The 24,123-nt window shown below is 44.6% G+C and overlaps 1 protein-coding gene and 1 pseudogene across 3 annotated transcripts in view; both read right to left on the bottom strand.

Annotated features, from left to right (window-relative positions):
* LOC124555563 (carbohydrate sulfotransferase 5-like) overlaps positions 1–24,123 on the bottom strand; it is a 641,036-nt gene that overhangs the window by 157,614 nt on the left and 459,299 nt on the right. The window lies entirely within an intron of this gene.
* LOC124557392 lies at positions 6,215–6,331 on the bottom strand (annotated as a pseudogene).

Raw genomic sequence — 24,123 nt, 5'->3', positions numbered from 1 at the left:
TCACGCGAGTGGTCGCCTTAAACGGTTCAGCCACCCGAGCACGAATCACGGCCAGACCCAAACTTCCGAATATCGTCGTCCATGTGTCACAACCTGCACTTGTACGTTACGTATTTTCCCGTCCAGGAAGGATATACTGTATTTATTGACAGTCGAGGGCCTAATATTCGCGAATAAATACGAAACAGCAGTGCCTGTGTTACTACGTATAAAACAGAACTCAATGTGAGGGATTTGTCGCAGCAGTTTATTTAGAACAACTTGGACCATGCTTAAGCGTAATACTCAGAAACCTCCAAAAATATTAGGTCGAGTAGATTCAAACCACGAGATCACCTCGCTCTCCAATGACCTCAGTATCATCGAAGCGTTAAAATTAGCATAAAATTCAACAACAGCATCTACAGCACTTCTTACGATCCATTCTTAAAAAAACTTTTACAGTATTTGGGAAAAGGCTCGAGACGGAACACCACCTCAGCTTCTCGCTTGCCACGCCCGGGTTCCCGGGTTCGATTCCCGGCGGGGTCAGGGATTTTCTCTGCCTCGTGATGGCTGGGTGTTGTGTGCTGTCCTTAGGTTAGTTAGGTTTAAGTAGTTCTAAGTTCTAGGGGACTGATGACCATAGATGTTAAGTCCCATAGTGCTCAGAGCCACCACCTCAGCTGCTGGAGGGTGGGGAACCACTCGGGCGTTGTCTGCTCAAAGGAGACATTCCGGCACTGCATTGAAGTTTCTTGGACGACTGCAGCCCTTACCACACTACCATGAAGTAAGAAACCGAAGACAATCAGAGAAGCGCTCTAGGTGTGCTAATCGATCGAAGACACTAGGAAAACGTTAGGCAGAGATACGGGAATCGCTTGAAGAAAAGCGAATTCGTGTCGTAAAGTGTTCACAGACAAATTCTGAGATTCACTGTTTCAGACAGACAGAGAAACAGATACTCTGAACACATCCTATACTTCATATTAGTGTTACAAGACCGGATGAGGGCGATAAAGATGCTTGCAGAGGAATAAAGAGTCAGTATTCTCTCCACGACATCGATCAAAACACAGAGGGCCAATAATAGTTTGAACAGCCCTCCACAATGTACTCCACAGAGCCTGCTCGAATGAGGTTGCAAATGTGGGAGAAATTTGAGGGACCGCCTGTATATTTCTGTATTACAATACACAAATGTTGTCACTGCCTTTAAAAATTATTTAAAACGGACAAAACATAACGCGCGAAAAATAAATGTAGATGTTTAGGCCTTCAACTACAACGCTCTGAATTTGGAGACACAGCGCCTTTCTCGTCAACAAAGGTCCCAAAATTCAATGAAAATTTCTAATGGCCGTTTCGTGAGCAGCACTTACCTGGAATGGTCAGAACCTCGTGTAAGGCCTGTTCTCGCTAACGTCTGTTGGAAAAATACAGCAGCAAAATCTTTCTGTTCCGCTATCCGCTTTGCCAGTTTGCAGCAGCATCCTACTGGTACTGTCGCTGTACCACGTCACCCACGTCCGGAATAACAGTGACTCACACTGGCGCATTAGAAACTTGCAAAAATAAAGTATGCCGAGAAAGAAAAACAAAGAGCTTTCGTAGCCTTGCATTAGCTATATCAAGAAATGCAAAGCTTCTTCGCTCTCCCAAGGTCTCAGTTCGATTAAGTAAAACACGAAAGCAATGGACGTGACATTCAGCTTTCGCCTGTTGTGTCCAGCGACCCACACCACACCTGCTCTTGCACTACGCGTCTCTGCTACCGACTGTTCCTTCGTGCTCCACTTCTGTGAACGAAACCTAACGGTAATCTCAGTAAATGGCTATTCTTAGTGTTGCTGCCCTCGGGCAATCTTTCCACCTCTGACTGTGGGTGTACATCAAACCTGGCCAAGATTTGCGCTTTACGATAGCAGCCGAGTGTGCTCAGCACTCCGACTTCCCCATCACCGCGCCATTCAGAGTAGATGGGTGAATGAGACGGCTACGTGCCGAAGACTAAACTCGCGCGAAACGTAGGTACATATTAAGTGATCGTAAATCCAGCATAAAAATATGGAGTGAGGAATAGCGGCCGGCCGAACTGTTGTAGAAATACACTCCTGGAAATTGAAATAAGAACGCCGTGAATTCATTGTCCCAGGTAGGGGAAACTTTATTGACACATTCCTGGGGTCAGATACATCACATGATCACACTGACAGAACCACAGGCACATAGACACAGGCAACAGAGCATGCACAATGTCGGCACTAGTACAGTGTATATCCACCTTTCGCAGCAATGCAGGCTGCTATTCTCCCATGGAGACGATCGTAGAGATGCTGGATGTAGTCCTGTGGAACGGCTTGCCATGCCATTTCCACCTGGCGCCTCAGTTGGACCAGCGTTCGTGCTGGACGTGCAGACCGCGCGAGACGACGCTTCATCCAGTCCCAAACATGCTCAATGGGGGACAGATCCGGAGATCTTGCTGGCCAGGGTAGTTGACTTACACCTTCTAGAGCACGTTGGGTGGCACGGGATACATGCGGACGTGCATTGTCCTGTTGGAACAGCAAGTTCCCTTGCCGGTCTAGGAATGGTAGAACGATGGGTTCGATGACGGTTTGGATGTACCGTGCACTATTCAGTGTCCCCTCGACGATCACCAGTGGTGTACGGCCAGTGTAGGAGATCTCTCCCCACACCATGATGCCGGGTGTTGGCCTTTGTGCCTCGGTCGTATGCAGTCCTGATTGTGGCGCTCACCTGCACGGCGCCAAACATGCATACGACCATCATTGGCACCAAGGCAGAAGCGACTCTCATCGCTGAAGACGACACGTCTCCATTCGTCCCTCCATTCACGCCTGTCGCGACACCACTGGAGGCGGGCTGCACGATGTTGGGGCGTGAGCGGAAGACGGCCTAACGGTGTGCGGGACCGTAGCCCAGCTTCATGGAGACGGTTGCGAATGGTCCTCGCCGATACCCCAGGAGCAACAGTGTCCCTAATTTGCTGGGAAGTGGCGGTGCGGTCCCCTACGGCACTGCGTAGGATCCTACAGTCTTGGCGTGCATCCGTGCGTCGCTGCGGTCCGGTCCCAGGTCGACGGGCACGTGCACCTTCCGCCGACCACTGGCGACAACATCGATGTACTGTGGAGACCTCACGCCCCACGTGTTGAGCAATTCGGCGGTACGTCCACCCGGCCTCCCGCATGCCCACTATACGCCCTCGCTCAAAGTCCGTCAACTGCACATACGGTTCACGTCCACGCTGTCGCGGCATGCTACCAGTGTTAAAGACTGCGATGGAGCTCCGTATGCCACGGCAAACTGGCTGACACTGACGGCGGCGGTGCACAAATGCTGCGCAGCTAGCGCCATTCGACGGCCAACACCGCGGTTCCTGGTGTGTCCGCTGTGCCGTGCGTGTGATCATTGCTTGTACATCCCTCTCGCAGTGTCCGGAGCAAGTATGGTGGGTCTGACACACCGGTGTCAATGTGTTCTTTTTTCCATTTCCAGGAGTGTATATACCATCAGCTGTTATTTTTGAAAACTTTATCTACGGTACTAGTTCCAGTGCCACAGTAGCGTCTTCTTCAGGTTTCTATATGGTTACATAAAATACTTGAAACATAAATGTGTAATATAAGTTCTATAATATAATAAAATTGTTACATCGAATAGATACAAGTAAATAATTAGGGTCTATGAAATAAAAATAATATGAACAACAGTATTTCATAGACATAACGTATGAGTACATCAGATCTATAAAATCAACTAGGAAACACAATGGTGTCATAGTGGCTGGCTCTGAGCACTATAGGACTCAAAATCTTAGGTCATAAGTCCCCTAGAACTTAGAACTACTTAAACCTAACCAACCTAAGGACATCACACACACCCATGCCCGAGGCAGGATTCGAACCTGCGACCGTAGCAGTCCCGCGGTTCCGGACTGCAGCGCCAGAACCGCTAGACCACCGCGGCCGACATGTCATAGTAATGGGATGTAAAAAACCTACATATTCTACGTACAAGATGTGAAACACATTTAGTAAAATGTCAAAAATAAGAAATATCGTAAAGAAGGTGTAATAGGGACGGTGTAAAAAGATGTGGTTACAGTGTATGAAAAATATATACAAAGTAGTAGTATTGAATGATAGTAATTAACCGAAATATAGAACAGTTCAACGTAGGATTGTGTATAATGTGAGTACAGCGTCAAAATGAATAATTCCTTACGTTGAAAAGAAAACAGGAAAAATCATGTACAAAAATAGGACAAGCCATGTCGTGAAAACCATATACAGTAAGATGGTACACATGCAAAGTAGGGTGAAAACATGTAAACATCCTATCGGTAAGAAAGGTATGGAGTACTTTTCAAGATATACACTGATCAGCCAGAACATTATGACTACTATCTAATAGCTAGCATGCGAACTTTAGCACGGATAACAGCGGTGACGCGTCGTGGCATGGAAGGTCGCTGGAGTTGGCACCACATCTGCACGCACAGGTCACTTAATTCCCGTAACTTCCGGGGCGTGGGACGATGAGGTCTGTCGCCACGTTCAATCACATCCAGATGTGTTTGATCGGGTTCACATCTGGCGAGTTGCGAGGCCAGCACATCAATTGGAACTCGCCACGCCGGCTGCGGTGGGCGTGCGGTTCTAGGCGCTGCAGTCCGGAACCGCGGGACTGCTACGGTCGTAGGTTCGAATCCTGCCTCGGGCATGGATGTGTGTGATGTTCTTAGGTTGGTTAGGTTTAAGTAGTTCTAAGTTCTAGGGGACTGATGACCTAAGATGTTCAGTCCCATAGTGCTCAGAGCCATTTTTGAACTCGCCACTGTGCTCATTGAACAACTCCGTTACACTCCTGGCCTTGTGACATGGAGTATTATCTTGCTGAAAAACGCCACTGCCGTCGGGAAACATGATCGTCATGAAGCGGTGTACGTGGACTGCAACCAGTGTACGATACACCTTGGCCGTCATGGTGCCTTGGACGAGCTCAACTGGACCCATGGTTGCCCACGTGAACCTTCCCCAGAGCGTAGTGAAGCCGCACCAGCTTGGCTCTGTCCTGCTGCACAGCTGTCAAGGAGCTGTTCTCCTGGAAGACGACGGACTCGCGCCCTCCCATCGGCATGACGAAGAAGGTATCGGGACTCATAAGACAATGTAACGCTCTGACACTGTGCCAAAGTCCAGTGCCTATGGTCACGTGCCCATTTCAGTCTTAGTTGTCGATGTCGTTGTTAACACTGGTACATGCATGGGTCGTCGGCTGTGGGGACCGATCGTTCAGTGTACTGTGTGTTGAGACACACTTGTACTCTGCTCAGGATTGAAGTCTGATGTCAATTCCGCCACAGTTCGCCACCTGTCCTGTTTTACCAGTCTGCCCAGTCTACGACGTCTGACAACTATAACGAGGGGTCGCCACCCAACTCCATGACGTCTGGACGTTGTTTCACCTCGGTTTCGCCACGTGTTGAAGACACCCATCACAGCACTCCTCGAACACCCGACAAAACGTGCAGTTTTCTAAACTCTCGTGGGGAGCTCTGGGCCATCACAATCCGATACACTGCGCGCCTTCCCCATTTTCTACACGGACATCACTCTCACTGATACTACATGCGCCTTGTGTGTGTCTGACAAGTAGTTATTCCTCTCCTTGACGGGTTCATATCGATAGTAGGTCGGTGGTCCTAATGTTCTGGCTGATCAGAGTACGCATGCGTGTTCCACGTCTCTTCCTAAACCACTAGACAGATTTCAACCAAACTTTGTACACATATCACTTTCGGCCTGGAAAGAACCGCTACGGGGTAAGTACCACCTATCTACCAACGCGGGATGAAAAAGCAGTGTAGCCCACGACGCGCGAATACCCATATTTTATTTATCCAGTACTTGAGAATAAGAGCACTTAGTGACTTGCAACATACTTTACACATAATTTCCTGCCATTATGAATCTTTCTCGCTGACATCTCGCACAAAATAGCACTCCGTCTTCAGGCCACAAGTGGCCCATCGGACTATCCGACCGCCGTGTCATCCTCAGTTGAGGATGCGGGTAGGAGGGGCATGTGATTAGCACACCGCTCTCCCGGACGTTATGATGGCTTTCTTTGACCGGAGCCGCTACTATTCGGTCGAGTAGCTCCTCAATTGGCATCAAGAGGCTGAGTGCAGCCCGAAAAATGGCAACAGCGCATGGCGGCTAGATGGTCACCCATCCAAGTGTCGGCCACGCCCGACAGCGCTTAACTTCGGTGATCTCACGGGAACCGGTGTATCCACTGCGGTAAGGCCGTTGCCTCTCCCACAAAATGATTAAACGAAAAAGTTTATCAGTTACCTATTCGCTGTTCGTGAAGTAAAACCACCACATGAGGCATGAAGTTTTAATTTACTACTTCTTTACTACTACATGTACTGGCACCAGGTTTTGGAGACAGTATTCACATATAGCACTAAATGTACAAATAGAATCATACAACATAACCACACATAGTTCAGAAGATATGACGTTGTAAACACTGAGCTGCGTGAAAATGAAACTGCAGGGCGAATTTCGCTAGAGATACGGGTGAAATATGTGTACAAACATGTGTGAAACATGTTAAATGTATGTGAAATAGGTTTGATATCTGCGTACGCCACAAATGCCACGGTTTATAAACTTATCCTAAACCTCTGGAACTGTTTCAACCACATTGCTACGATCTGGAAAGGAATACGTTGAGGGTAAAAACCAGCAACCTCCTATTGGATTGGGAATGATAACGTGGAGAAAGATAGGTGGAGGAGGAGACCGACAGGCAGAGAGAGGGAAAGAGGAGATGGACACAGATAGAGGGTAGGAGGAGATGAGCAGAGAGAGGGATAGGGGGAAATGGACAGAGAGAGGAGAAAGGAGGAGATGGAGAGAGAAAGGGAAGACAAGGAGGTGGACAAGGACTGGAGAAAGAAATGGGCACAAACTGAGAGGAGGAAGAGATAGGCAGAAGAGGCGGGAGGAGGAGATGGACAGCAAAAGGAAATAGGTGCAGATGGACAGAGAGAGAGAGAGAGAGAGAGAGAGAGAGAGAGAGAGAGAGGAGGTAGGAGGAGGGGATTAGTGTTAAACGTCCCGTCGACAACGAGGTCATTAGTGACGGAGCACAAGCCCGGATTAGGGAAGGATGGAGAAGGATATCGGCCCTGCCTTTCAAAGGAACCATCCCGGCATTTTCCTGAAGTGATATAGGGAAGTCACGGAAAACATAAATCGGGGTGGTCGGACGTGTTTTTGAACCGTCGTCTTCACGAATGCGAGTCCAGCGTGCTAACCACCAAGCCACCTCACTCGGTTAGAGAAGCAGGATGAGATGAATAGCGAGAGGGGGGAGGAGACGGACAGGGATAGAGGGGACGATGAGATGGGCAGAGATAGGGGAGGAAGAGATGGACAGATATAGGACGAGAAGGAGATGAACAAAGAAAGGGTGGAGGATCAGATGGACAGAGAGAGGGGTAAGAGGAGATGGACAGAGAGAGAGAGAAAGACGCAGGAGGAGATGAGCAGAGAGTGCAGAGTGGAGGAGGTGGACCGAGATAGAGCGTGAAGGAGTTGGTTAGAGAATTAGCATAGCTGGACCATCATCAGATGGCTTCACAAAGTTCACAAAATTGTCAAACCACTTGGTAAAAACAAGTATCCGAATCCTGCTATTAGGGTGTGAAGCTGAATTTATCCTAAAATGAGATACTGTGCCTAATACCCGATACTGTCATAAAACTCGTAATTCAACACTTTTAAAATCAGGGATTCTCGACCGTATCCAGCTTCGTAATGGTCTTATCATCACTTACCATCCCTCAGGCGCTTCGACATCTACCGATATTTGCCAATAACGCTGAGCACTTTGTTGGACAGAATCTACTTGTGTCACATTAGCGAACTCTGCCATAAAAGGCATCTTTCCTCTATATTCAAACTCATTTGCAGTAATGACAATAGCTTCTGGGCAAATTAAAAGGAATGTCAGATCAGAACATATATTATCATCTGGTAAATGGAAATAAGCGAGTGGTATCGTTGCCGGGAGGCCCCATCCGGGGAAGTTCGGCCACCAAGTGCAAGTTTTATTTCTGTTGACGCCACATTGGGAGACTTGCGCGCCGGTAATGAGGATGAAATGATGATAAGGACAACACAACTCCTAGTCTCCGAGCGGAGAAAATCTCCAACCTGGCCGGGAATCGGACCAAGGTCCGCTTGCATGGGAGGCGAGCACGTTACCACCCAGCTAAGCAGTCGGACTGTCATCTGGTGTCTGTAGCTTCATAACCACAGACTACCGAAATGACAGAGTTCTATTTTCCATGAAAATTAGGGAGCAAAGAAACATAGTTTCTGTTGGAAAACCAGATTCTACGCTTGTCCTGTAAATTGGAAGGTACTGCAGTTTCGTACTTACGTACCTCATTCGGATCATTTTACATGTCCAAGCAGATTTTAAAAAATATTATCGGACAGAATTTGAACTTCTTATTCAGACTCATTACGCTGAGTAGTTGAACTTATTTTTCTCAGTATTTTCGTAATTTTACTTCGAGATCAAACTTCATGGGCTCATCGTCAACATTTATTCTCTCTTACTCTGTTTCATCTTAAAGTTGTTTTTTTCTACTGCATCTTCTTTCCTGATCAACCAGCTACTCCTGTGAAAAGTATTATGCATAAAATTTGGACTGATTATGTTTGAAATTCAGACGATACTGAACTTTAGTGTTCCCAAATAAAATGGCAAACATATTTCTCTTGAGCTTGGTGCTTACATTTGAGTGCGCAATTTGAAGAAAAGTATATCATTCCCAATTTCATTAGTGGCAAAGAATTGAATACTTACTCAACTAGTTGCACTCTGATACATTTTAAATACGAGCTTCGTAAAAGATAAAATTTTTCAATATATCTGAGTGATCTAAAATCACTAACTCCTCAAAATAACAACATTCTCTCACTGTTTTAAAACGAACGCCCTTAATGAACTTTTATCAATTTTGTTTAAATTTGCATGAGTTTTGTTAGCTCGTACTACAATACTTCTCTTGCAGACAAAAAATAATATGCACCAATGTCGTACTCATCGTGACAAGAGTAGCTAACATAGAAAGTCAGTGGGCACCTACCACGACCTGAACTTAAAAAAGATTGGCCCGTAGGCGGAATCCAACTTCGAGTCAACTATAGACAACCAGGCAGTCTGACCGTGACTTACTTGCACAGTAATTCTAAAGCCTCCTTCGAATCACATATTGCACTACAGGTCAACTCACTACATATCCCGCGATCGCTGTCGACGTCCTGTAGTTCCGTGTACACACACATACAAAAAACACAGTGTAGCAACTCAGATTCGGTGATGAAGTACGACCTAAAGAAAGTACGCCCAAGACCAAGCAACATTAACAGGAAACATCACTGTCCCTGTACATCACTATACACGTCGGCCGATTACACTCGAAGACAGAAAAACGACGCACCACGAAGGAATTATCCGAATGGGACGGAAATCGATAGAGGTGGGCCGGCCGGGGTGGCCGGGCGGTTCTAGGCGCTACAATCTGGAACCGAGCGACCGCTACGGTCGAGGGTTCGAATCCTGCCTCGGGCATGGATGTGTGTGATGTCCTTAGGTTAGTTAGGTTTAATTAGTTCTAAGTTCTAGGCGACTGATGACCTCAGAAGTTAAGGCGCATAGTGCTCAGGGCTATTTGAACCATTTGATAGAGGTGGTGTACATGTACAGACAAACAAGGAGGGTAAACATTGGATGACTGAACTGTGGAGAAACGTTGTGTGGAGTGAGGATTCAAGGTACACAATGTGGCGATCCCATGACAGGGTGTGGGTATGGCAAATACCCTGTGAACGTCATCTGCCAGTGTGTGTAGTGCCAACAGTAAAATTCTGAGGCGGTGGTTTTATGGTGAGGTCGTGTTTAAAGTCACATACAGGGTATTTCATAGTCTTTGCGAGAAACGTACTGTTAACGACCGTTGTTTCGGACCTCTTGGTAAGTATGGAGGTGTGATTACGCATGTCAATCACATCGCGATTACGGGCAGCATGGGGTTCACGCCTGAGCCTCAGGACGTGCGCTAGCAGCGCATGTCGGGTGTTTCAAGCGTCAACTTCGCGTCTCAATATCTCGGGATGTAATGGGAACATTGCGATGCAATCGACGCCATTGTGTATGTGCTTTGTCATGCTATGGATTGCTGAAGAAAAAATATAGGAGGTCCATTTAAAAAAACAAAAGTTTGTGTTAAAAAACATATATGCTTTCGTTTTAGAATGTTTCCAAATATGTACATTCATGGGCCCCAGCCCTACATTGATACCGGTGAAAGTCGTTTTCCAATAGCTGTTATTGTTCCAGAGATATTTTGGGTGGACAAGATAGCTGGGACACCCTGTGTGTGTATATATATATACAGGGCTATTACAAATGATTGAAGCGATTTCATAAATACACTGTAGCTCCATTCATTGACATATGGCCACGACACACTACAGATACGTAGAAAAACTCATAAAGTTTTGTTCGGCTGAAGCCGCACTTCAGGTTTCTGCCGCCAGAGCGCTCGAGAGCGCAGTGAGACAAAATGGCGACAGGAGCCGAGAAAGCGTATGTCGTGCTTGAAATGCACTCACATCAGTCAGTCATAACAGTGCAACGACACTTCAGGACGAAGTTCAACAAAGATCCACCAACTGCTAACTCCACTCGGCGATGGTATGCGCAGTTTAAAGCTTCTGGATGCCTCTGTAAGGGGAAATCAATGGGTCGGCCTGCAGTGAGCGAAGAAACGGTTGAACGCGTGCGGGCAAGTTTCACGCATAGTGATGTGAAAGATTCAGTGTTTAAACCTCCTCTACCAAGAAACGTGCCAGAACTGCGAGCTCGCATCAACAATGCTTTCGAACACATTGATGGGGACATGCTGCGCCGAGTGTGGGAGGAACTTGATTATCGGCTTGATGTCTGCCCAATCACTAAAGGGGCACATATCGAACATTTGTGAATGCCTAAAAAAACTTTTTGAGTTTTTGTATGTGTGTGCAAGGCATTGTGAAAATATCTCAAATAATAAAGTTATTGTAGAGCTGTGAAATCGCTTCAATCATTTGTAATAACCCTGTATATATATATATATATATATATATATATATATATATATATATATATATATATATATATATATAATGGGATGGCGATATGCACCTATACAAATGTCGGTAGTAGTAGTATTGCATACAGAAGGTGTGAAAGGGCATTGGGTAGTGGATTGGCGGAGCTGTAGTGCGTACTCAGAGTACTCTGAATGCGGGATGGTAGTGGAGCTAGACGCAATGGACATCTGGACATTCCATTTCGTAAATCGTTAGGGAATTCAATATTCCGCAATCCACAGTGTCAAGAGTGTGCCCAGAATACACATTTTAAGCATCACCTCTCTCCACGGGCAAGGCAGTGACAGATGGCCTCCACTTAACGACCAAGAGCAGCGACGTTTGCGTTCAGTTGTCAGTGCATACAGACAGGCAACATTGCGTGAAATAACCGCAGAAATCAACGTGAGACGTACGACGCACGTATCCGTTAGAACAGTGCAGCAGTTTGGTGTTAATGACCTTTGGCAGCAGACGACCGACGCGGGTGCCTTTGCTAACTGTTCGACATCGCCTGCAGCGCCTTTCCTGGGCTCGTGACCATATTGGTTGGACCCTAGGCGACTGGAAAACTGTGACCTGGCCAAATGAGCCCCGATTTCAGCTGGTAAGGGCTGATGGTAGGGTTCGAGTATGTCGCAGACCCGACGAAGAGACGGACCCAAGTCGTCAACAAGACATTGTGCAAGCTGGTGGTGGTTCCATAATGGTGTGGTCTGTGTTTACATGGAATGCATCCTCTGGTCCAAATGAACCAATCATTAACGGGAAATGTTATATTCGGCTACTTGGAGACCATTTGCAGACATTCATGGACTTCATGTTATCAAATTACGATGGAATTTTTATGGATGACTGTGCACTATGTCACCTGGCCACAACTGTTCACGATTAGTTTGAAGAACATTATGGACAATTAAAGTGAATGATTTGACCACCCAGATCGCCCCTAGATTGGGAATAATCGAGAAGTTAGTTCGTGCACGAAACCCTGAACTGGCAACACTTTCACATTTATAGATGGCTATAGACTCAATATTTCTGCAGCGTACTTCCAACGACTTGTGAAGTCCATGCCACGTAGAGTAGCTGCACTACGCCGGGAAAAGGAGGTCCGACACGGTATTAGGCGGTAACACATCACTTTTGTCACCTCAGGGAATAGCGTACTACACATTTATATTCTGGAATTACTCATTATCCAGTATAAAAGTTACCATTTCTCAAAAGATATATGGTGAGTATAACATGGTGTGTTGAAATATGAATGTCTTGTAGACAACTGTGTAAAGAGTTAGGCATTTAACCCGAAAATACATTGATTCTCTCACAAAATCTGTGAGTAATATATATATAAAGGGACAATGAAATGGGAACGAGACAGATGAGAGATGGGAAAAAGTAAGTAAACTGTTTACTATGATATATGAAAAACAAATCCTATCGATCGAATGCAGCGTTAGTAGTATCCTGCCTGACAAAGTCACGTAGTCTAAATATCTAGGCAATACGTTGCAAAGCTATATGAGATGGAACGAACATGTGAGAATTGTAGTAGGGAAGCCGAATGGTCGACTTTGGTTTATAGGGAGAAGTTTAGGAAAGTGTGGTCCATCCGTAAGGAAGACCACATATAGGACTCTATTGTGACCTATTCTTGAGAAATGCTCGAGTGTTTTGGATCCGCATCAGGTCGGATTATAGGAAGACATCGAAACAATAGAGAGGCCGGTAGCTAGATTTGTTACCGGTGGGTTCGAACAACACAGAAGTGTTAACGGAGTTTCTTGGGAATCTCTGGAGGGAACGCGACGTTCTTTTCGAGGAACGCTACTGAGAAAATTCAGAGAACCGCCATTTGAAGCCGATGCAGAATGATCCTACTGCCGCCAATATACATATCCCCGTAATGGCCACGAAGGTAAGATACGATGAATTACGGCTCATACGGAGGCATATAAACAGTCGTTTTTCCCTCGCTCTGTCTGCGAGTGAAGCAGGAAAAGAAACGACTAGTAGTGGTACAGGGCATCCTCCGCCACGCACTGTACGGTGGCTTGCGGAGTATGTGTGTATATGTAAATGTACAACTGTTAATACATTTATCCCACTGTGAGACAAAACGGTAAATGCCTTCCTTCGTCCGAAGCAAATTGACGGCCACGAATATCTGGGCTCCAAAAACACGCAAATGGCATGGGGAGGGATCGGGACGGTATGGAGGATGTGTCAGGATTCCCCAGCGAAACTTCTGCAACGTAATCGCAAAAACCTTGGCAACATGTGGCCGGGCCCATATCCTCCATACAACCCCGATCTCTCGTCATATGAGATGATGGTTCTTCGTAATACGAAACTGATGTGAGGAGACACTCCTCTTTATCCGTAACTGCAACTATACGTTTAAAGGACTGCTACTCCTGGAAAAAGGGGTAGGTAAAGCTTGTGCGACGCCGGCCACCAGCGTTCCGCTGGAGGCAGGCTGCCACGTAATGAGGAAGTCCGGCTGACTGCGAGGTCACGCGACGAGGGCCTCCTTTCGCTCCAGCTGTGTTGCTGCTTCTTCCGACAGCTCACGCTCCCTACCGCACCGGGAACACTATCGAACAGTTTCGAAGTCCGTCAGTGGGCGTCCATGCCAGCATGGTAACCTTTAGAGACAAGGCGTTAGCTTCTCATCAAGGCTACAGACCTATGGGACCTTTTATATCGTGGCTTTCTTGCAGCTTGAAGAAAATCTGGGAATACGGCAGACAGACACACACACACACACACACACACACACACACACACACACACACACACACACACACACAGAGAGAGAGAGAGAGAGAGAGAGAGAGAGAGAGAGAGAGAGAGAGAGAGAGAGAGAGAGGGAGGGGGGGCGGGGGCGGGGACGGGGGGAGGGAAGAGAATGTATAATTAGTTACACATTCCACGAGTCACCTACAAGATATATAAGTTATTAACTTATTTTATATCGAAATACGTCTGCATGCTGGCCATTTACCGGTGAGTAGTAGTATTTTTGCACAAAGTAATCTGCAACTTTCTGTAACTGATAATTCTTTTGTGGTTTGGGACTCGTTCAGGAATAAATCTGAGGAATGAGTTTTTCCATGAAATGTTCGCTATTTGAAAAAAAATATTTTCTAGGTATTTAGAATCTCCCCTTTAAAATAATGTTCAAAAAAGTGATATAACGGGCACAGATGTATTTTAAATCGCTTATATAGACAGCCCATGAGTGGTGTTCCCTCACAGTCTTCACGAATCTGGAAACAGACCTCAAGTCCTGCCTTACCAGAGATAATACAGACCAAAAGAGTGTTACATTTTCTGTTGGTTACACTGTAAGACACGTTTGCTATTGATTTTACGCTTATTGTATTTTCTTCATGAGTAAACGCATGTGTGCGTTGTTAAAATTATACAGGGTGTTACAAAAAGGTACGGCCAAACTTTCAGGAAACATTCCTCGCACACAAAGACAGAAAATATGTTATGTGGACATGTGTCCGGAAACGCTTACTTTCCATGTTACAGCTTATTACTTCTCTTCAAATCACATTAATCATGGTATGTAAACACACAGCAACAGAACGTACCAGCGTGACTTCAAACACTTTGTTACAGGAAATGTTCAAAATGTCCTCCGTTAGCGAGGATACATGCATCCACCCTCCGTCGCATGGAATCCCTGATGCGCTGATGCAGCCCTGTAGAATGGCGTATTGAATCACAGCCGTCCACAATACGAGCACGAAGAGTCTCTACATTTGGTACCGGGGTTGCGTAGGCAAGAGCTTTCAAATGCCCACATAAATGAAAGTCAAGAGGGTTGAGGTCAGGAGAGCGTGGAGGCCATGGAATTGGTCCGCCTCTACCAATCCATCGGTCACCGAATCTGTTGTTGAGAAGCATACGAACACTTCGACTGAAATGTGCAGGAACTCCATCGTGCACGAACCACATGTTGTGTCGTACTTGTAAAGGCACATGTTCTAGCAGCACAGGTAGAGTATCCCGTATGAAATCATGATAACGTGCTCCATTGAGCGTAGGTGGAAGAAACTAAAATGAGCTCTAACACGGAAATTAAGCGTTTCCGGACACATGTCCACATAACATCTTTTCTTTATTTGTGTGTGAGGAATGTTTCCTGAAAGTTTCAAAAACGGCTCTGAGCACTATGGGACTCAACTGCTGTGGTCATAAGTCCCCTAGAACTTAGAACTACTTAAACCTAAGTAACCTAAGGACATCACACACATCCATGCCCGAGGCAGGATTCGAACCTGCGACCGTAGTGGTCGTGCGGTTCCAGACTGTAGCGCCTTTAACCGCTCGGCCACTCCGGCCGGCTCCTGAAAGTTTGGCCGTACCTTTTTGCAACACCCTGTATACTGCCAAGTCCTTCGGAAGGTGTTGTCCGAAACGAACTGTCTTAGTATACTTTCAAGTTAAGCTATGCTTTAACATCTACGTCTATGGTGTGCAAACTAGTGTGAAGTGTTCGACAGAAGGTACGTCCCACTGTAGCAATCAGTGATTCTTCCAGTTTCATTCTCGTGCGGAACGCAGGACGAATGACTGCATAAAAGGCCTCTGTGCGAGCTGCAATTGGTCTAATTTTATCTTCGGGATCCCTACGGGAGCAAGGTGTTAGGGTTGCGGTATATTAAGAATGTTTCACAGTAAGTAGGCTTAGAGGGATTGCTTATGGCAGTCTTCAAGAGCGTACCAGTTCAGTTTCTTCGCCATGTTTGACACTCTCCAACGAGTTAAACAAACCTCTAACTATTCGTGCAGCCCTTTTTTCTGTACGTTCAATATTCCCTGTCAGTCCTACCTGGTACGGGTACCGTATACTTGAGCAATATTCGAGGATGGGTTGCACGAGTGTTTTTTAAGCAATATCCTTTGTAGATAGATTGCATTTTCGTACTACCCTAACAATGAACCGAAATCTGACACCCGCATTACCTACGACTGAGCTTTTGTGATCATTCCATTTCGTATCCCACAAACTGTTACACCTAACTATTTGTATGAGTTGTGACTGATATACAATAGTCGTACGACACTATACTTTTTCGTTTTGTGAAGTGCACAATTTTGCATTTCTAAGCATTTTAAGCAAGTTTCCTATCTTCTGAACAACTTTTTAAATCATGTATAGATCTAACTGAATATTTGCGCAGCTTTTGTCACAGAGTATTCCATTACAGATAACTGCATCTTCTGCGAAAAGTTTGAGGTACTATTATTGTCTGCAAGGTCATTAATATACAACAAGAACAGCAAGGGTTCCAACACACATCTTTGGCGCACACCTGAAGGTACTTCTAAATCTGCCGAGATAACATTCTGCATCTGCATTTCTCAATCTTGTCACAAATTTCGCTTGATACCCATACAATCGTACTTTCGATTATATGCGTTAGTGCGGTGCTAAGTGAAATACATAATTAGGTAAACCACTAAATATTTTCGTAGCAGCATTAGTTAACACTTAAAGTAAATTTTTTCATTCTAGTATTGCAAATCGGCCTTGCCACAATGGTAACACCGTTTCCCGTCAGATCACCGAAGTGAAGCGATGTCGGCCTGGCTAACACTTCGATGGATGACCATCTGGTCTGCCGAGTGCTGTTGGCGAGTGGGGTGCACTAAGCCCTTGTTAGGTAAACTGAGGAGCTACTTGACTGAGAAGTTGAGGCTCCGATCTCGTAAACTGACATACGGTCGGGAGAGCGGTTTGCTGACCACATGCCCTCCATATCTGAATCCAGTGGCTCCTGTGATCTGAGGGCGACACGGCGGCCGGTCGGTAGCGTTGGATCTTCATTGCCTATTCGGGCAGAGTTTAGTTTTACAATTGCAATTACGTAATTGCATGGTACGCTTTTGTGCAATAACAATTTCCTTTCATGAAAGATGAAATACCCGAGAAAATATTCCCATCTGATGTTATTGAATGAAAACATACAAAATATATTGCCCTACTAATTTATTTCACCCCAAGACACACAATAACGTGAAGTACAAACAGAAGTCATTGTGATGAACCGTTTATTTTTTAGTACAAATTTCAGCATCTACAGCAAAACGTTTGAAAGTTCTGCCTTAATTACTAACTCTTGCCGGTTTTTTTAAGTTTATCACTTGAGTAGCGCAGGTAAGCTTCTGGGCCACTGAGTGAAAGAGTGTCACTCTGAAAGAACGATCAATCATATCCGATGAATGTAAGGCTCTTTTGTCAAAAATATCAGCGTATAAACGAAATATTAAATCAAAGCACCACGTTGCTTGTGACAGAAACTGAGGTAAAGTTATGGGAGAAAACTTATCACAAACGTTCTCACGCCATTCTCTGCTCATTCACTGAACGATAACGTCGAGGCTGTAGAAGGCAACTTATGTACGTTATCGAAATTAAGCGAACATGGATAATTTATGAGCAGTTTTTACACTAGTTCGAGGAAAATGTTCGAAAACGTATGGTAACAGTTATTAAAACGACAGAAGAATTATATCAGCACGATTGGAACTAGAGGGAAAGCCACGTGCTGTGAGAAAATATATCACCAATTCCAAAGTGTTCTATAGATGATATCGAAATTGCTCCCTCTCATGCACATCCCAGCTCAATGGCATAGACGGATTATTGTGTTACGTAGTACAATGTAAATCCCTTATAACAACTGTTTAAAAATAAACTCCTATTTTAAAGTGCTTCCCACAAAAAATTGGAGGGGGGGGGGGGGGGGGGCTAGATACTGTACATACAGCATATACAGGGTTATTACAAGTGATTGAAGCGATTTCACAGCTCTACAATAACTTTATTATTTGAGGTATTTTCACAATGCTTTGCACACACATACAAAAACTCAGAAAGTTTTTTTAGGCATTCACAAATGTTCGATATGTGCCCCTTTAGTGATTCGGCAGACATCAAGCCGATAATCAAGTTCCTCCCATACTCGGCGCAGCATGTCCCCATCAATGAGTTCGAAAGCATCGTTGATGCGAGTTCGCAGTTCTGGCACGTTTCTTGGTAGAGGAGGTTTAAACACTGAATCTTTCACATAACCCCACAAAAAGAAATCGCATGGGGTTAAGTCGGGAGAGCGTGGAGGCCATGACATGAATTGCTGATCATGATCTCCACCACGACCGATCCATCGGTTTTCCAATCTCCTGTTTAAGAAATGCCGAACATCATGATGGAAGTGCGGTGGAGCACCATCCTGTTGAAACATGAAGTCGGCGCTGTCAGTCTCCAGTTGCGGCGTGCGCCAATTTTCCAGCATGTCCAGATACACGTGTCCTGTCACGTTTTTTTCGCAGAAGAAAAAGGGGCCGTAAACTTTAAACCGTGAGGCATCCAGAAGCTTTAAACTGCGCATACCATCGCCGAGTGGAGTTAGCAGTTGGTGGATCTTTGTTGAACTTCGTCCTGAAGTGTCGTTGCACTGTTATGACTGACTGATGTGAGTGCATTTCAAGCACGACATACGCTTTCTCGGCTCCTGTCGCCATTTTGTTTCACTGCGCTCTCGAGCGCTCTGGCGGCAGAAACCTGAAGTGCGGCTTCAGCCGAACAAAACTTTATGAGTTTTTCTACGTATCTGTAGTGTGTCGTGGCCATATGTCAATGAATGGAGCTACAGTGTATTTATGAAATCGCTTCAATCATTTGTAATAGCCCTGTACATTGTATAGTTTTCTACAGGTACATCCTATAGCAAAATACCTTATCTGTCGTTTATAACCCCCTTGACCTACATCCACGTGTAAGAATCGTGGTCCGGTATCTGGGCGAAATGTATCACGAGCCTAGCCCGTGGTACGTCGGTCGGGCGAAATGTAAACTTCACGGGTCTGGGCCGTGGTATATCGGTGGGGTAAAGTTTGTACGAAAAATGAAAAACGTAGCGAAACAATGTGGGATTGCAAGAGATGCAAAGTTCCATTATCTGTACCCATATGTTTCGAACAATATAACATCCTTGAAGATTATGGATTGGTGTCGCTGCTTTTTGTAAGAGTGCTAATTATGTGAAGGATGTTTTCAGGAACTGGATGGTTGGTTGGTTGATTCGGGGGAGCGAACGAAACAGCGAGGTCCTCTGTCCCACTGCATTAGGGAAGGATGGGGAAGGTTGTCGGCCATGCCTTTTCAAAGTAACCATCCCGGCATTTCCCTGAAGCGATTTTAGGGAAATTATCAGGACCTGGAGATATGCGGTATTGATTTATATTATATTGTATTAACTGACAATAAATCTTTTGTGGTATTTCTAACACAATTATTACATGAGCTAGTAATCACTTATAAAATATTTCACAAAATTAAACCAGCTGGATTTTTCACAAGTACATGCATTCCGTAAGTCGTGCGCGAATGGCACAACGTCGGATCGATTTGCCGAACCGTGGAATGGCTCGACGGCTGTGCGATCGTGTTTACATTTTGGACCCGCACCGTTGGAACTTAAATCGTAAGTTAAGGGGTTTATCGCTACATCTACATTCTGCAAAGCACTGAGAAGTACATAACAGAGGGTACCTCCTATTGTACCACGTATTACAGCTTCATTCCGTTCCACTCGCGTATGGAGAACATGAAGTATGAGTGTTGAAAAGCCTCTGAACGCACTGTAATTAGTCTAACACACACATCAAAATAAAGTTTTGCATCCCCCCGGTTCCCAGAACTCCTGAAGACAGACGTTAGTTGTGTATATTGTATCACACACACAGTCCCTTTAGCTGTTCAGAGATATCAGTAAACCCGCCAAAAGATGTAAACAACCATGCATGAGCAGCGCCTATTAGACGGAGGGGGTCCTACGGCCGATCAGTTCCAGTTATTCCACCAGGAAGGGGGTACACGGCTCGTGTCGTCTGTACTTCAACAATGCCTAGATGGTCAGTACCGCGGTTCGATCGCGTCCGCATTGTTACTTTGTGCCAGGAAGGGCTCTCAGCAAGGGAAGTGTCCAGGCGTCTCTGAGTGAACCAAAGCGATGTTGTTCGGACATGGAGGAGATACAGAGAGACAGGAACTGTCGATGACATGCCTCGCTCAGGCCGCCCACGGGCTACTACTGCAGTGGGTGACCGCTACCTACGGACTATGGGTCGAGGAACCCTGACAGCAACGCCTCCATGTTGAATAATGCTTTTCGTGCAGCCACAGGACGTCGTGTTACGACTCAAACTGTGTGCAATAGGCTGCATGATGCGCAACTTCACTCCAGACGTCCATGGCGAGGTCCATCTTTGCAACCACGACACTATGCAGCGCGGTACAGATGGCCACAACAACATGCCGAATGGACCGCTCAGGATTGGCATCACGTTCTCTTCACCGACCAGTGTCGCATATGCTTTCAACTAGACAATCGTCGGAGACGTGTTTAGGAGGCAATGCGGTCAGGCTGAACGCCTTAGACACACTGTCCAGAGAGTGCGGCAAAGTGGAGGTTCCCTACTGTGGCATCATGTGGGGCCGATGTACACCGCTGGTGGTCATGGAAGACGACGTAACGGCTGTACGATACGCGAATGCCATCCTCCGACCGACGACAGTGCAACCATATCGGCAGCATACTGGCGAGGCATTCGTCTTCACTGACGACAATTCGCGCCCCCCATCGTGCACATCTTGTGAATGACTTTCTTCAGGATAACGACATCGGTCGACTAGAGTGGCAGCATGTTCTCCAGACATGAACCCTAACGAACATGCCTGGGATAGATTGGAAAGCGCTGTTTATGGACGACGTGACCCACCAACCACTATGAGGGATCTACGCCGAATCGCCGTTGAGGAGTGGGACAATCTGAACCAACAGTGCCTTAATGAACTTGTGGATAGTATGCCACGACGAATACAGGCAGGCATCAATGCAAGAGGACATGCTATTGGGTATTAGAGGTGTACCGTTGTGTATAGCAATCTAGACCACCACCTTTGAAGGTCTCACTCAAAAAAATTGCTCTGAGCACTATGGGACTTAACATCTATGGTCATCAGTCCCCTAGAACTTAGAACTACTTAAACCTAACTAACCTAAGGACAGCACACAACACCCAGCCATCACGAGGCAGAGAAAATCCCTGACCCCGCCGGGAATCGAACCCGGGAACCCGGGCGTGGGAAGCGAGAACGCTACCGCACGACCACGAGATGCGGGCGAAGGTCTCGCTGTATGGTGGTACAACATGCAATGTGTGGTTTTCATGAGCAATAAAAAGGGCGGAAATGATGTTTTACGTTGATCTCTATTCCAATTTTCTGTAGAGGTTCCTGAACTCTCGGAACCGAGGTGATGCAAAACTTTTTTTAATGTGTGTAGTACCTTGACGGTCCCAACGGTAACGATACGTAGGGGGCTGTAATACGTATATTCCTAGGTTCCTCACTTAATACTACTTCTTGAAAGTTTGCAAGCAAATTTCAGCACGACAGTGAGCGTGTATCTTCAAGCGTCGCTCAGAGTCGTGTGAAGTTAGCACCCCTTTTTCGAGAAATATACATTTTTTTCAGAGTTCTTGATAGATATGCCATAGTTCTAGAGTTCTTTGTACAAAATTTCAATAGTTCTGCAGAATTTAGCGAAGAAAACAACAAAATTGGAAAAAAATTTCGTGTCGAAAACATTTATTGTCAATTTTCGTAAAAATTAAACTTGTACAACAGTTCTGAGGACAGTTCTGAACAGAACCCCAAGAGCTCTATCGAAAATCCCAACAACATTTTTCTATGGCGATAATGGTTTGAGATAAATTGATTTAATATGGGACACACTTTCTTTACGGAAAATATAAATATATTCGTACAACAGTTCTGATGACAGTTCTGGACACCACGTGAAGAGTTCTATCGAAAATCCTAGTGAAATTTTTTTGTGCAGGTAATAGTTTAAGAGGTAATTGCAACTTAATTAAGAATTCCATAAGAGCTCCTACTGTGAAGCTGGCACCCTGTTTTTCACAAATGTATACTTTTTTCAGATTTATTGATAGATATGCCATAGTTCTAGAGTTCTTTGTACAAAATTTCAATAGTTCTGCAGAATTTAGCGACGAAAACAATATTCGAAAAAATTTTCGTATCGAAAACATTCTTCGTCAATTTTCGCAAATTGTAAATAAGTACATATTATTTTCAGAGTTCTTGATAGATATGGCATAGTTCTAGAGTTCTTTGTACAAAATTTCAATAGTTCTGCAGAATTTAACGAAGAAAACAACAATACTCGAAAAAAATTTCGTATAGCAAACATTCGTTATTAATTTTCGCAAAAAGTAAATTCGGACAGCAGTTCTGAGGGCAGTTCTGAACAGAACCCCAATAGTTCTATAGAATATCATAATTACAATTTTTTGTGCAGCTAACACGTTACGATATAATTGCAATTTAATTAGGGAACCTCTTCACTTACTGTGAAGTTGGATTCCTTTTCTTCAGAAATATATATATATATATATATATATATATATATATATATATTTTCAGAGTTCTTGATAGAAATGTCATAGTTCTAGAGTTATTTGTACAAAATTTGAATAGTGCTGCATAATTTAGCGAAAAAAAAACAACAATACTCGAAAAATTTTTCGTATCGAATACATTATTTGTCAATTTTCGCAAAAAGTAAATTCGTACAACAGTCCTGAACAGAACACCAAGAGCTCTATCGAAAATCCTAATAACATCTTTTTGTGGCGATGATAGTTTATACGGTAACTGCTTTGATGTTAGATCCACTTTCTCCACAGAAAAAGTAAATTCGTTCAACAGTTTTGATGAACAGTTCTGGTTAACACGTCAAGACATCTATCTATAATCATAACAACATTTTTTGTGGTTGTAATAGTTTGTATGGTAATTGATTAATTGTGGGGCACTCTTACTCAAAAAAAAAAATTATGTCTGTTCGTATGCTCTGATGCCAGCTCTGGATAGCATTGCAAGAGTTCTATCGAAAAAACTAGTAACATATTCTGTGCAGGTAATTGTTTACGTAGTAACTGCCATTATTAAGGAATGCTTATGAGCATTTCCCGTGAAGTTTGAACCCCTTTTACGATAAATATAAATTTTTTTCACAGTTCTTGATATATATGCAATAGTTCTAGATTTCCCTGCTCAAAACACGAATAGTTCTACAGAATTTCGGGAAGAAAACAATAACACGGCAAAATTTTGGTATGGCAAAAAATTATTTGTCAGTTTGGAAAAAATAAATTTGTATAACAGTTCTGTTGGCAGTTCTGGATAGCACCGGAAGAGTTGCATTGAAAATGATAAGAGCATTTTTGTGGCGATAATAGTTTATACAATAATTGCTTTAATCTGATACTCACTTTATCTAATATAGCAAAATTCGTAGAATAGTTCTGATGACAGTTCTGAATATCACCCACAGAGTTCTACCAAAAACTATAATAACATTATTTGTGACGATGACATTATATGAGTAATTTATGTGGGACTCACATTTGTCATGTAAAAGTAATAAATTCGTACAAAAGATCCGACGGCATTTCTTAATACGACCCTAAGAGTTCTACCGACAACTGTAATAACATTTTTTGTGGGGATAACAGTTAATGAGATAATAGCATTTTCGAAAGACCCACTTGGTCTACATTATAATAAATTGGCACAACCCTTTTGCTGCCAGTTCTGGATAGCACCGAAAGAGTTCTTTTAAAAACCCTCATAACATTTTTATGGTGCCAGTAGATTATGAAATAGATTGTGTGTTCACTCTGCAGTGGGTGTGCGCCGATGTGAAACTTACTGGCTGATAAAAACTGTGTGCCGGACCGGGTCTCTAACCCCAGGCTGTGACCAAAGAAT

Source organism: Schistocerca americana, chromosome X (genome assembly GCF_021461395.2).
Source record: "Schistocerca americana isolate TAMUIC-IGC-003095 chromosome X, iqSchAmer2.1, whole genome shotgun sequence".
NCBI classification, from domain to species: Eukaryota; Metazoa; Arthropoda; class Insecta; order Orthoptera; family Acrididae; genus Schistocerca; species Schistocerca americana.
This window is presented reverse-complemented; position numbering and strand designations above follow the sequence as displayed.